This window comes from Stegodyphus dumicola, chromosome 5 (genome assembly GCF_044657685.1).
Source record: "Stegodyphus dumicola isolate Sdum_Otavi_A_Nest chromosome 5, ASM4465768v1".
Taxonomy (NCBI): Eukaryota; Metazoa; Arthropoda; class Arachnida; order Araneae; family Eresidae; genus Stegodyphus; species Stegodyphus dumicola.
Genome location: NC_140772.1, coordinates 145,291,167 through 145,306,201, shown reverse-complemented (window position 1 = coordinate 145,306,201; position 15,035 = coordinate 145,291,167). Strand labels below are relative to the sequence as shown.

The 15,035-nt window shown below is 30.7% G+C and overlaps 1 pseudogene across 1 annotated transcript in view; it reads right to left on the bottom strand.

Annotated features, from left to right (window-relative positions):
• Window positions 1-15,035, bottom strand: part of LOC146997269 (cullin-5-like) — a 572,661-nt pseudogene that overhangs the window by 383,304 nt on the left and 174,322 nt on the right. Inside the window, exons 3-4 of the transcript XR_015040943.1 lie at window positions 1,051-1,212; window positions 814-955 (exon numbers count right to left, since the gene is read on the bottom strand). The product of XR_015040943.1 is annotated as a cullin-5-like (transcript). The remainder of the gene's footprint in view (window positions 1-813; window positions 956-1,050; window positions 1,213-15,035) is intronic.

Sequence of the window (15,035 nt, the reverse complement as noted above, 5' to 3'; positions counted from 1 at the left end):
ACACGCGAAAGGGGGAAAATCAAATGCGCATGTGTAAAGCCTACCAGAAAAACGTTGGTGGTGGTTTTGAGGTTTGGATTTTAGATCATTCCAGATAATGAACGTCAGATTTCGGACTTTGTAGGTTTACATATTTCTGTATCCCCCCCCCAGATTTTTTTCAGCATATGATTTAACAATTTCTTATTAACAGTAACAATATAAAATATATGCACAAACGGAAACTTATTTTGTGTAAATAATAAGAATATTATTCAAATTGATAAGTTATTTGAAATATATAATGCAATAGTATTATTGTGTATTTATGTGTGCTTTTCAGTGAAATATATTTATGACTCACGCCGCAATAGTATTATTGTGTATTTATGTGTGCTTTTCAGTGAAATATATTTATGACTCACGCCATATATCTTTAGAAACAGCATACATTGCATATTTTTACCTCTTGGTTTTCAAGCAGTAAACTTAATAGGTTAAATGGGATACAGAGTAACTATGGTATTTATATACTGCATCACAGAAAAACTATTTAATTCATAATATCCAATTCTGCTGACCTCTGTACTTCATTTGCTCTGAAAATAAGGATAATATTATCATAATAAAATCCCTAGCCAGAAAAAGAAAGGGGGAAAGAACATGTAGCTCATTTTTAGGTTTTTTATTTCAAATCCTGAACAGTTTACAAGCAAGAAATTCAGTAGCGTAAATTTTTTAATCTTTTTTTCACCTATATTTCTGAATAAAATAAAGTATATCACAAAAAAATCCATTTAAGCTTTGAAGTTCATTTTTAAATAATAATAATACCATATGATTCTCTAACTCCTATCACCAACTGTGAATCAATAACCTCTCCAGTTCTCTCAGCATGGACAAGTTTCATTGCACTATTTTGAAGCCTATGCTTGATGTTCGAAAAAATACTCTGATTCCATCTCTCCAGCAGTGCCTGTAAATACAAAAGCAACAAATGTTTTTAAATATACACTTACTTGTAAACTTACTTTGACAGATTTCAGAAAAAGCAAAAATTAAATCAACAACCTTTCGAATTCCATTCCTCTTAAATGAAGGGAATTTGCCAGCTACTGCAGCTTCCAAATGTGAAAATGGCATAAGCAAATAACTGCACTGAGTAGAAAACTTTCTCCATTCTACTATATAGGCTTTCAGCAAAGCTTCATCTTGTTGAACAGAAAGAACATACTAAAAAAGATACCAATCAAATAGCATATAAATGCAAACCAAGAGATAATATTTTTGAAAATGAGCCAGTATTTATGACATTTTCTAACAGAGATTTGATAATACTAAAAATACCACATATATCACTATTAAACTATTCTTCACGGTTCGTACACATTTCCTTATATGAAAATTAAGGACTTTTAAGGACCATCAAAGAAAAAATTAAGGACCTATCAGCAAACAAAAAAATGAATAGAATAAAGCAATTATCCATACAACCGACTTCATGCTTGTAATTTCACTTTAAAAAACTAACAGAAGTGTGTATTATGCACTATTATTAAATTCAACTTAATACTTACCATAAAACAATTTTGAAAATTAAACTAACTCCCTACAAGTTATGAAGTAGATAACATTAAATGAGGAACATAATTTCTTGAAAAACATGTATAAGTGTATTTTACACTAATAACAGTCACTATTTTAGAGATTTACATGATTATTATTTAACTTATTTGATATTTATTTAAACATAGTCAACTACTATTATAATCACAATGTAAGAATATTTTGCAGATTAAAATAACTGATTTGTAAACATACAATTTATTTCCTTGGTTTTTTGAAAGATACTAGAATAATAAACTGTACAATAAAAGATACAAAACATTTGTGCTTTTTTTAAATCTGAAATCTTCCTTTTCTTTAACTATTCTTCTAAGTTCATTTGCTTTGATAAACAAATCAATGTTCCTGCTGGTCTCAGCTTTATCTGCTAAAGCATCTACTTCTTCATTAATGTCTTTAATGTCCCTTTGAAGAAAGTTTTTCTTCTGCTTCATATAATCAATTTCTTCTTCAATAATATTTCTTTTCCTCTTTGAATTTTCAGATTTAGTTAAAGATTTTTGTTCTTCTAAATACTGAACTTCTAAATAACGAACTCCACTTCTTGCAGAAGCTGCTGCTGATCTCATTTCTTTATTAATTTCGATATTAAGAACACCTCCAGAAAATTTTATGTAATCAAATACTGTGCGTTGAAAAATGTATGATGAGTCACTTAAATTTTCAATTTCAATTGCTTTATTTACAGAGAAGCCTCTTTCCACAGAGGCCTGTTCATGTGACAAGATAAGAATACTTGTCACAGTGAATACTTGAATAGTGAAAATATACATTTTTTACTATATATATATAATTTATTTCCTAAACAATATAGATTAATTGATTATATTATCTCCTAAGTTTAATTAAAGTAGAATTATTTTAAAAGAGTGAATCCATACTGGTAAGTTATATTCTGAAAGATGTATATATATATATATATATATAAAGTCCGAGATCCGGACATCTAATATCTGGAATGATCTAAAATCTGGACCTCAAAGCCACCACCAACCAATTGCGCATTAGATTTTTTCCCTCATCATAAAAAAAATGCCAGAAATCCGATTCTTAATCTTAGTTTGGTGCTAAATAAAATATCTCATTATTGAAGAAATAATTATTTTAGCATAAATTTGTGTGATTAGTAACTTGACTCCATAGCTGCGTATCTGCTTGGCATAATCTCAAACCGAAACATTTGTTAATTTTACACCAACTAATATTTTATATCCTTGATGCCGAAATCGCGAATCATTATTTATTGTATTTTGCTTTCATCACCGCATGTTTATCAACGAATGACAACTTGAGTGATGAATCATGCAGCGATGCCAAATAACAGAGTATTATACGATTACAGATTTAAATTTAATGCGCTAAAATGTTGACAAGGGGAGATATAGCAGAAATTTCTTTCCTTATGCTAAAAATAGATTTTGTTAATGATACTCATAGGACAAACGATTATATTTAGTGCTATTTGAATTAAGAATAACTGATTTGTTATTCACATAAAGCCAGAACCAGCTCCAGAGCTCGCATGGCCGCACCAGGCGGCAGAATTTAGCGAAGTTAAACAGAAGTTTTTCATTGCAATGACAATGGCCAATCATCAATCAATTAACGGAGGGCGGAATCTGTAGTATGGTTCTAAATCCAGAAAATACAGCTACCGATAGTGAAGAAAGTAACAGAGAGGTTACTGAACGAGAAAAAATTTTGATTGACAAGTTATTCGGAATTCTCGACACAGCAATTACAGGACTTGAACAATGGAACTTAATAACTGAACAAGAAATTATATGTCTATAGTATTAGTCTAAAGTATTAGCAGAGAAAACAAATCAAACAACTCACATTGAAAGAAATGTTTATTAAAGTAAACATATAAATATTAAGCTCTTTTCTTTGGTAAATTTTGATACCCTTTAAATCATAAATGCTTCATTATTTCATAAATCACGATTTCATATTTTCAATTTTATAATTTCTACGTGCCATCTTAGTAGATTTAAAATGATCTAATATCCGGAAAAATCTCAAATCTAGGATCGCCGAAGTCCCGACGAGTCCAGACCTCGGACTTTGTACACTGTATAAATATATATATATATATATATATATATATATATATATATATATATATAATACGGAATGTATATTTTCAGTTAAACTTCTACCCAATAACTTTAGTAATTCATGAAAGTTAATTTTGCGTCTAGTTAATTCAGGAAAATTAGTTTCAATTAGTTGTTTTCAGCTTTAAAAATATTTAAAAAATTTTAATTAGTTATTTTCAACTAATAATTGTATCGCCATTAGCAAAAATTATGCATTACTATCAAAAACATAGGTTTAAACCAAATACTTAATTGTCTATTGAAGCTTCAAAACGTATTTCCGAACTTCACTTTTTCTCAGCTAGCGTTACCGATTTTGCCCTTGGCGACCTAAAATCGAAATGGAGCCAACAGATTTCCCGCGAAATCGATAAGAGACCCTCTGCAGAAATAAACTCATAATCCCGATATCCCATACATATAGTATGTGCAAAAGAGAATAAACTCCGTAGAAGGTGATAAAAAATTAATTTATGGCTTAATTGAAACAAACACAGAAATTAAGCTAAGCAAAACCGTGTAAAAACAAATTGAAATGATAAAACGAAACTTAATTTTAATGTGAATTTTCAGTGCTGACTCTCCCATTCTAGAAATTTCAATTTGTTTCAGACAAAGACCACATTTAAGGATTGCCATCCATCAATATCCAGTCTTTGTAGTCAGCTTGATGAAGCCACAGTTTATTGAAAATGCACTTTCCAGGCATCTCGTTCCTATTGGCGTCGGAAGGGTTGTGGCCTTCCAGGTTGGAATTGCTCTAGTTTTGGCAAATATTTTCAGAATCTCCCCCCTCCCTTTTTTTTTCTCGAGCACCTTCATCATCACTTTCGCCTCTTAAAGAACTTCCAGCTTCACGCTTTCGTCACAGTCTGCCTAAATTTATGGATAACACCTGTTTCGAAAGATTGCGTGAATAGCCAATCAGACACCGATACTTTCGTTCGGGTAGCTAATTGTTTTTTTTAATCGTTTGCAATGCAAATCCGCCAACAGATTAGTTAAGAGCTGTGTAATTTTAATTCCATATTCATGAGAAATCGTAATTCACACTTAGAATGGCAATCATTAGAAATGATAAGAAATGTCAAATGAGCAAAATTAAGGACCGTTTATTCCTTTTGGCCAAAATTAAGGACTTTTAAGGACCGTACGAACCCTGTTCTTTAACAAAATACCAACCTGCTAAATATATGTATGCATTTATGTATCATTACAGTATGCGGTGGCATAAAATTTATACAAAATAATTAGGGAAAGACTTTTTGATCAACATCTACAAAAACATAAATATCTACACTAATGAGTACAAGCATACTTAGAGGTAACAAAAAGTGGAATACGCAATATTTTTCTTCCATTCTAAGATAGCATTATTTTATCACACCTCTCTTTAACTTCAGTATCACTATCAAGGGAGGAGGGGAAGATTTTTCATTTTAATAAAATAAAATAAATGAAATAACAAAATTCAAACACATCTAGCAAACATTTCTTTCTTAAATTATGTTTGATTTATTAATGACAATATATCTGTTTAAGATTAGGAAAAATCTATTACTCAAAGATGCTTTCCATTTTTAAAGACATCCATATGGGGGAAAAACATGCATCTTAAAATCAGAGAAATATGAAATTATGCCTAGCTTCTTTTCCCCAAGTACAAAATACTATCCCATGAGAACTTAAAAAGAACACAAGATTCTTTTGATCATTTCAACATGACATCATAAAGAATATCATCTCGGATGAATCACAGATAGATGTGTATTACACTCTAAGAGGAGAAAAAAAACTGAATATTCAGTTCTTTTCTTGGATTTGAAGCAAAACCTTTTGGCATATACAGTCAGCCTCTACTAATAAAAGAAATGATTAATTCTGCATGGTTAATAATTCATGGTAAATATGTAAATGACAAATGCAGTTCTGGTTCTTTTCAGCACTCAAATGCAGACAATTCCTCCTGCATTATTAAATGTGGTCAAAAGATTTATTAAGAAAGGTATATTATTCGCTGGATACTTTATTGCAATTACATTCCCCTTAATGCTAAGAATGTCCTTGAAAAGTATCACAATTTTTTATAAAGCATCAAAGCAATAGGTCTGAGTATTTAAAAAAAAATAACAACATTATATGTATATTAAATAAATGAATAAATATACAAAGCGAAAAACAGTTCAAGCCTAAATATAATTACATATATACATATATGTAAGAAAAATAATGAATATGTAAAAGATTAAATTATTTATGTTTTATTTATTTAAAGAAAAATAAATCCTGGTGCACCACAAAGTATTACACGAGACATGCAAATCGTAAGTAAAAAAGGCAAAATTGTAAGTAATAACATCAGTTTTCAATGAAATCATACACAAAGAGGAAAAAAAACACACAAAAAAAAGTAAATACAAAAGTATAAAAATGTATAAAGAAATCTTTTACAATGTTTAAAATAAAAGTCAACAAAATCGTTGAAAGCTCAGTAGGCCAAAAAGATTAAATTAGCAACGTAAATTTCCCTTCTCTATTCTAAAAATAGTAACCCCTCTCTGTACTGCGTCATTTCGAGACTATTCTATGCCATATGATTCTTACGTAATTATGATGATGTAAATGGAACTAAAACTCAGCCAGCCAATAATAATTTTACAGCAATATTGACTGTCCAATCAGAATGCTTTGAAAACCAAAACTAGCTCAGTTTGACTTAGATTTCATCCTGAACATTACGCACTTGCTTTCTATGCTTTGGCCTGGCCACACTGCAGTCTGTCTGCTTTTTCTTTCTTATTGCAAATTTATCTAAAATGTAAAATCTCTTGGAATAGGTACAATCAATGTGCCAACTTGATTTTCACCGCAACATGTTTGCTAAAATAAAAAATGAAGATTTAAACCTGCATTCGCCTCCAATTTCCTAGTCATTATGGATCAGCACTTCTACGCTATATTTATGAGCACAAGGAAAAGCCGGAACACTGTCGAATTGTGCTTAGATCCATATTGAACAAGAATTTTGATTGCATAGTATCTAAAGAACTTGGCAGTCGTGGCAATTTTAATTCCATTTTCATTTGCAATTGATAATTTGTTGCCACAATCACTTGGCACTCTAGTCGTGCCTTTCCACAGAAGATTTACATTTTTGATATTGTTGAGATGGAAAGCAAGCCAGCGAAATTACATCTTAGCAGAGTAGAGAGCAAAGCTGAAGTGCATAGTTATGCAAGATGGAAGCACACGAAGAGAAAAGTTTTGGTTTGCAATTCGGTGATTGGCAAGAGGCATCTGCATTAAGGATTACGTAAGATCGCATGATTAATTTAAATGATGCAGTTTCGACTTAAGTGCTATTTTTAGGACAGATAGATGAAGTTTCCAAATGAAATAGAAAATAAAAGAGGTTATAGTGAATTAAATTTAGAAGTTTGCTTTCATATTTTTTTATCTTACATATATATATATTTATTATACCTTATATAGATATATATATGTAAGATATAATAAAATATGATGGCTACTACACTGAGAAATAATTGGCAGCCTCAGAATGACTATTCTAAATTTGGTGTTCATCCCCTAAGTTCATCTTTTCTCCCAAATTTGAGATCTCTCCAAGATCATATGACCGTTATATAAACGGCTTGCAAAGAGAACTAAAACCTAAAATTAACCAATTGTGCTTGGCTGTACATATATGTACCTGCCTAATATAAATGCTGCTTCGCGTGCAATTATGTCATTCATTTTCATAACTTCTCTTGCACTGCAAAACCTCTGTGCTGCTATGCATAATTGTCCTCCTTTGTTCCTGATCTAAGATGACATAGTATGGTGTCAACCTATGTACACTGCGCAAAAAAAAAAAAAAAAAAAAAAAAAAAAAAGGGGGGGGGGACAGTTCTATATCTGCCTTTTCGGCTGAGCCGATTCACAAAATTCAAATTGTGTTCTTCATGTCTCAAAAGCGCGACTTAGGATATATATTACATTTATATATACAGTAGACTCCCGATTATTCGTAGGCGAATTATGCACAGAGCGGATTATCCGCGCATGACATAAAGTTTTTTCCCCCCCCCCCAAGCGTAAAGCAAAGAAAATAAAAATGTTCACAAAACTGAGTGAAATGTTAAATTTACTAAACATCGTGCTTATTTATGGCAAAAATATCCCAGGCCTTCTCGGAACCTTACCCTCGGCCCCTATGATGAGTAAGTGATTACTCACCCTTGTAGTGCTCGCTTCACCACCCTTTCTCATCTTAATCTTACTGACACATCCACTTCCTTTCACTCGGCATTGTTAGTTTAAGCCTAATAGTGTTTGCGAACCAGTCCGAGTTAAATTTCTTTTGATGCGTCTTTTGGCTAGTTGACTCGTTCTAAGTAGCGACATGGAATTCGAGAAATTGAACTTCATTGGGAGAAACTTAGTGGTGAATAACAAGCAGCCGACGATTTCCACCATGAATTTGAAGAATTTGTTTTAAAAGAACAGCTATCTTTTGAACATATTTACAATGCTGACAAATCGGGACTTTTGTGGAAATATCTTCCCACTCACACTTTAGCATCTGAAAGTGAAAGTAAAGCAGCGGGTCATAAAAGCAGCAAGGAAAGGATCACTATCATGTCTTAATGTAATGCTACCGGTGAACATAAACTTAGACTTTTTGTCATTGGAAAGTAAAAAAAAAAAAAAAAGAGAGATCTTTTAAAGCCACAAGGATAGAAAATTTGCCCATTGATTAATTTAACCCCCCCCCCAAAAAAAGAATGGATGAACCGACACATTTTTCAAGATGGTTCGAAAAAATGTTTGTTCTTCAAGTGCGTAAACATCTTAAATCGAAAAACCTGCCTCAAAAAGCTGTGCTATTGATCGACAACACACTTTCTCACTTAGCAACAAGCGTGCTAAAGTCTTCTGATGGACACATTTTTGCGACTTTTCCCCCCCCCCAAGCGTTACTGTGCTAATCCAACCCATGGACCAAGGAGTCATTGCAACAATGAAGAGAACATACCAAATCAAGCTGCTAATGACCAAAATTGAAGAAGGTTATGATCCGAAAGAGTTTTGGAAACACTACACAATCTTGGACAGCATCTGCATGGGACTCAGTGAAACCGTCAACCCTCATAAATCATGGAGAAAACTCATGCCCAATGCTGAAGCCAACAACAACCTAACCCCTTTGAGTTGTGAAGAAGAGAATGAAAATGTAGACACGCCCACGGCAACTTTTGCCGATATAATGTAAACAGTTCCGGGTGGTGAGAACATCGATGCTGAAAACATTAACGAGTGGTTGGAGTGTGACGTCAACGAACCTGACTTCGAACACTTGATAGATGATGAAATTGTGAAGACGGATTACTGAGCTATTTGGAAGAACAAGACGACACAGAGTTGGCCAAGAAACTTATGCTACGAAAAATGCAATCTCAGATCAAGAGAAAATGCTTCCAAAGCAAAAAGCAAACACAAATGACTGATTGCTTCAAAAAGGTGTAGTTTTACAGTTATGCTCTTGTAATTACATAATACATTACAGTATTAAAACAGTACATATGTTATAATTTTTCTGTGTATCCTTGATGCCTCTCGTAAGTACAAAGCACTTTTCTGTTTTCATTAACAAAATGCATTTTAGGTTAGTTTTGAGTGATATACTAAAATATTAAGCATTAGTTAAACATTTCCTGCTGTTTATTTTCTGTTTTATTGTACATAAAACAATTTTTCAAAGTTGGAATGACTGTTTTCTCTTTTGCTATACCCGTTTTTAGCTTTTTTCGGATTATGCGTGATTTTTGTTATCCGCGGCGGCCGCACCACCCTATTCTGCGGATAATCAGGAGTGTACTGTAGCTCTATTCTAACACAGTTATTTTGACACAAAATTGGACTTTTTCTGAAATAACATACCAATTTTTTTCCATATTTCGATTCTACGACTCAAATTATGCCTAAATATGAAATTTTGTTAAATTTGTTGGGAAATTTACAGAGAAATTCACAAATTTATGTTTGTGTTTTTTTTTTTTTTTTTTTTTTTTTTTTTTTTTTCAGTTTGCAGGAAGAATAGTTTACTTGACGAACTTCTTAATATATGGTAACCTATTTTCCTTTCCCTTGAGCGGAAGAAAGTCACAATCGTTCCTTTTTTCAAATAATGTTCTTTATATTATATATTTAATTATAACTGTTATTACTTCAAGTAATTTTTTCTTTTCGAATTTCATTTTAATTGTTTAAGTTGCATGGTTTCTTTCGAATAACTGTTTTAAAAATTTCTATTTACCCATTCGATTTGGGTAGTTTCAATAAAAGGTGCATCATTTATTTTCTTCAGATAATTTTCTTTGTAATTTTTTTTTTTTTTTTCTTTTTCTTTGCCATAGTTGTTGTTTTAGGTAATTTTTAAATTTTCAGACTTTTATTTTAAAATTTTCTATTTATTCATTCGAACTGAGCATTTTAAATATATTTATTAATATAAATTTTTCAGGATTTTATTTTATTTATTTAAATTGCATTTCTTTTGAAAGAATAGACTACGGTGCATCTGAAAATTGAATATATTAAAAGAGAAAATACAGTAAAGCACAGTTAACACGCCTTTCAATGTTCCGTTTAGAAAAGATATATAAATGAGAAGGAAGTATAATCGAGATTTTAACTTAGGGTGACTTGCATATATTGCTTTAAATAGCTTTAACATTGTGCACATTGCTTTACACAATTTTATCATCCTACATTTAGTTTCTTAAAATGTTATTCATACCTTAGTCAAATATTTTATTTTTGAAATTGCAAGAATCAAATATATCATACGATAAAAAAGTTTTAAATAAAAAAAAATACTAATTTAATTTTTTCCCCCTTAATGGCTTGCTTTTTTTCTTCAGGCATTCTGCAAGTATATACAAAACCGTCCAACTTTTCGAAACACCTTGGTATTTCTGACGCCAAATTCTCCTTCAAATTTTTGCTTATTTTATTTTCTTCTTTCCTTCTACATTTATTTTTAGTGCTCACACAAGAAAATTAAGATTTTTCAATTGTTACACTTCCATAAATTTTGCATTCTTGTCAATTTTTTTAAAATATCAATTACATCAATTGCGTTTCCAGCTGAAGACACTTTTTCATTTTCTAGACATTTTAACTATAAATAAAGTTTAAAGCAAAGTCCAAAGTATAAATATTTTAATTAAAAGATTTTTTGCTAAATGACAAAGAAATAAAACACTCGAGCAGTGTTTATTCTGCACCACCGAGAGACTGATTATTATATTGGCTGCAAACAAACTAAATCATATTAAAGATCATGTTTTTTATACAATTAGTAGAATTATTTACTTAAAATATTCTTTCTAAGAGAATTAATGTAAAAATTTATATATATATTAAACTGGGACATGACCCAAACTGTCAACGTCCTGTTGCTTAAAAACATTGTGAAAATAAACATTAAACAAACTTTTTCAGTTTTAGACAATTCAATTTAAATGCACTTAAAGTAAAGTACCAGACAATAACATGGTAAAGGTAAAAATTTACTAAAAACACAAATATTTTTTAAAAAAGGAAGAAATTAAAAAGAAAGTTAAAATTTTGAATAATATCCATAATTTTAAGAAAGTAGCTTTTCATATAGTATTAATAAATATTTATTACGAATCTTTGAGGGAAAAAATTTCATATAATTAGTTCTCCGTAAAACTTTATTTGAAATTTAAGGTTAAAAATAGCTGTGGCAATTCACTATAACAAAAAATCCATAAACCACATTTGGCGTTAGAAAATGTTGAATAAAAAAACTCTAATTTTTTGTAGATATGCTTAGCTTGGATAACTACACCTACTTTAAGATGGTGGTAAAATTTTATGGGTTATAATTCAAAATTTTTTTTCAAAAAATTTATAAAAATTATTTAAAAATACAAATTTTAAAAATAAATCATAAAAAATGGGTGAATTTTATTTGGAATGAACGTAAATTTCGAAACGAGAAAGGAAAAATCAAAAAAGTTTAATAAAAAAAGAGATATTAATAAATATATATCAAATGTAATTAACGTTAAGGAGCTAAAATTTTGAGAGCTAATTTTTTTAAAAACTACTCATACGATTTTTACAAAATTTTGCAGACTGGCATAATTTGAGCTGTAGAATTGAAATACGGAAAAAAATTGGTATGTTATTTCAAAAAAGTGTGATTTTGTGTCAAAATACCTATGTTAGAATAGTGCCATATATAAATCTAATACATATCCTAAGTCACGCTTTCAAGACATGAAAAACACAATATGAATTTTGTCAATTGGCACAGTGGAACAAGAGTTATAGAACTGTCCCACCCTTTTTTTGTGCAGTGCACATAAAAATTACTGTTGCTAACTATGATATAGAACTATCTTGTGTACACAAAAAACAATTGGATGTGCATTATCATGGAATAAAATTATGGTTTTTAAGTGGCCACATCCGCATTCGAGCATCACCTTTTTAACTAGGCAGTTAAGCCTCTCCAATGCAAATCTGTTGCAACCTTTCTTTCTTCAAATCAAAATATCACATATATACATACAAAAAATAAGAATTTTACATTCAAACTCACATACAATTTATATTTTAGCCTTCCTCTCGAAAAACAAAAAGAAAAATGAACTACAGTCAAAAGTCGTTAATTCGGACACCCATAATCCGGAATGATCTATAATCCGGACCTCAAAGCTACAAACTTTCTGTGCATGCGTCGCACTGACGCATGCGCGTAAGACCTTTACGGCTGCGAATATGCTTGTGCGCGTATGCAAAATATGTTTACGAGTGCGCGTTTAATGTACAATGGACAGTATAAGCTAAGCTAAAATTATCTATTTCAGTTAATGTTGCACATTGCGTTGTTCCTTAATCTTCAAATTGGATCCGGCTTATTATTTTTTGCAGACTATTAGAGCAATTTTATAAAAGTAAGCTTGAACTTTCGATTATGTGAAATAGAATTTCTAATATATATTTATTAATATGTAAAGGATCTACAAAGCGAAAGTATGTTTCGAAGTTCATTAAACAAAAAGTGGAATTGCTGCAAAAAATGGATAAAGGCATATCCTTTATTTATCTAAACTTTAACGTTTATTTATCTAAACTTTGTTTATCTTTAATGCCAGGGTGTGCAATGAATTGGAAGTTGATCTGTCAGCACTATCCTTATCTTCAGGGCAGATGTTTTTATTTTATTTGGCTTATAATTCCTTATTAAATGTAGTATTTCATCTCGATGTACTCCGTCTTTCATATGATTTAAATCAAATTCCTCGTTATTATAATTCGCTTCCGATAGCAAAGAAAGTGACAGAGGTTATTGAAAACGGAAAAATTTCGATTCATAAATTAGTCAGTAGACACAGCAATTACAGGACTTGAACAATGGAACTTTATAACTGAACAAGAAATTATGTCTGTTTATAGAATTAAAGAGAATGTATTATCACATAAAAAACGAAGCAACTTAAACAACTTACATTAAAAGAAATGTTTAATAAAGTAAACAAATAAATGTTAAGCTGCTTTTTTTTTTTTTTTTTTTTTTTTTTTTTTTTTTTTATTTTGATACCCTTTAGATCATAATTGTTCTTTATTTCATAAATTACGGTTTCATATTTTTAATTTTATAATTTCTGCATGCCATCTTACCAGATTTAAACTGATGATCTATAATCCGGAAAAATCGATGATCCGGAATCGCCGAAGTCCCGACGAGTCCGGATTAACGACTTTTGACTATTAATAACACATAACCATAGACAGCAGCTTGAAGAGAAATTAGTAAATGAGAAAAATTTCATAATTAAGATATTCATAAAATAAAGAATAAAGAATTCAAATACATTACGAATCAAGACTGGAAACAAAAGAGAATATTCAGTAATAAAGCGAATATTATCAAAAAGAATTTGCAGCTGTTAAGGCAATTTCAACATTATGAAGTGATTTTAAATCTTGAGATTATACAGTTTTTCAAAAACCTATAATTCCTACATATGTAACTAAAATACAAATAGTTCACTGCAGAGCTTGGTTTTGCAGCCATAAGCCAAACAGAAAGCAATTTTTGTATTCTTTAATGAACATAAAATAAACTAAAACAAAAAGAAAGGTTTTATTTTGATAATATAAAAATTCAAATTTTTTTTTTAGTTAATGCATTTTCAAAAAGATGAAAATTAAATTCAAAAATCAATATCGTTTATTTAATAGGGAAAAATTTACTCACAAAAATAATCAGATACTTTAAGTAATAGTAAAAAATTTACATTGTTTTTGCTTCTTAGCCTTTCATGAGATCACCTTTACACTTGATCACTTCATTTAATCTTTGGTCGCCCAAACGGTATAGTGGTTAGGGAAGCCCACTACGGTACCGAAGGGCCCGGGTTCTCCGGGAAGTCCAACCTCTCTTTGGAGTAGGCTCTCGAAAGCATTGTTCCATGTAATATGAATAAGACAACAACAACATTTAATCTTTGTGGCATTGATTTTACGAGTTTTCTGTTATTTTTTGGAGTATTTTTATGCCACTCCTCTTGGATTACTGCTATGAAAATATGCTCAATTTTCAATTTTTGTTTCTAGTTCCTTCCAAATATGTTCAATAGGATTCCATTCTGGCGATTGGAATACTGCCTTAATTACTTTTGGACACTTATATAACAGCCAGAGTCTAATTGTGCACAGTATGCTTTGGATCATTGCCCTGGTAGAATTTGAAACTATTTTGAACAGTAAGTTTTTGTGCTGACGATGCCAAATTTCACTTCAAGATGTCAAGGTACTTATACTGATCCATAATACCATCCATAAACTCTATACTACCAACACTGGAATGTGGCATAGATTCTCCATACCATAACTCATACTCCTTCATGTTTAATACTTGCTACTAAGTTTTGCTTTCGAAACTCTTCTTTGAGTTTCCTACACACCAGCACTTGTCCAACTGAGCAAAAAATGTTAATTTGCTTTCATCAGCAAACAACACTTTTTTCCAGCAGTCAGGTGTCTTTTGTTTCATCAATTTTGTGAAAGCGAGTTGAAATTTTCGATTTTTTCTTTAACCAATATAAAATTTTCTTCTTGCTACTCGCTTCTACCTACAACTACCATGATACTGCTCCAATACCAATACTCTACAATACCAATGCTCCAATAATACTATCCTACAAATTGCATTACTCTTCTTACAGTTTATGGATTTACACATATTCCATATAATTCAAGAAGTTCCGCAACAAGTTTAGG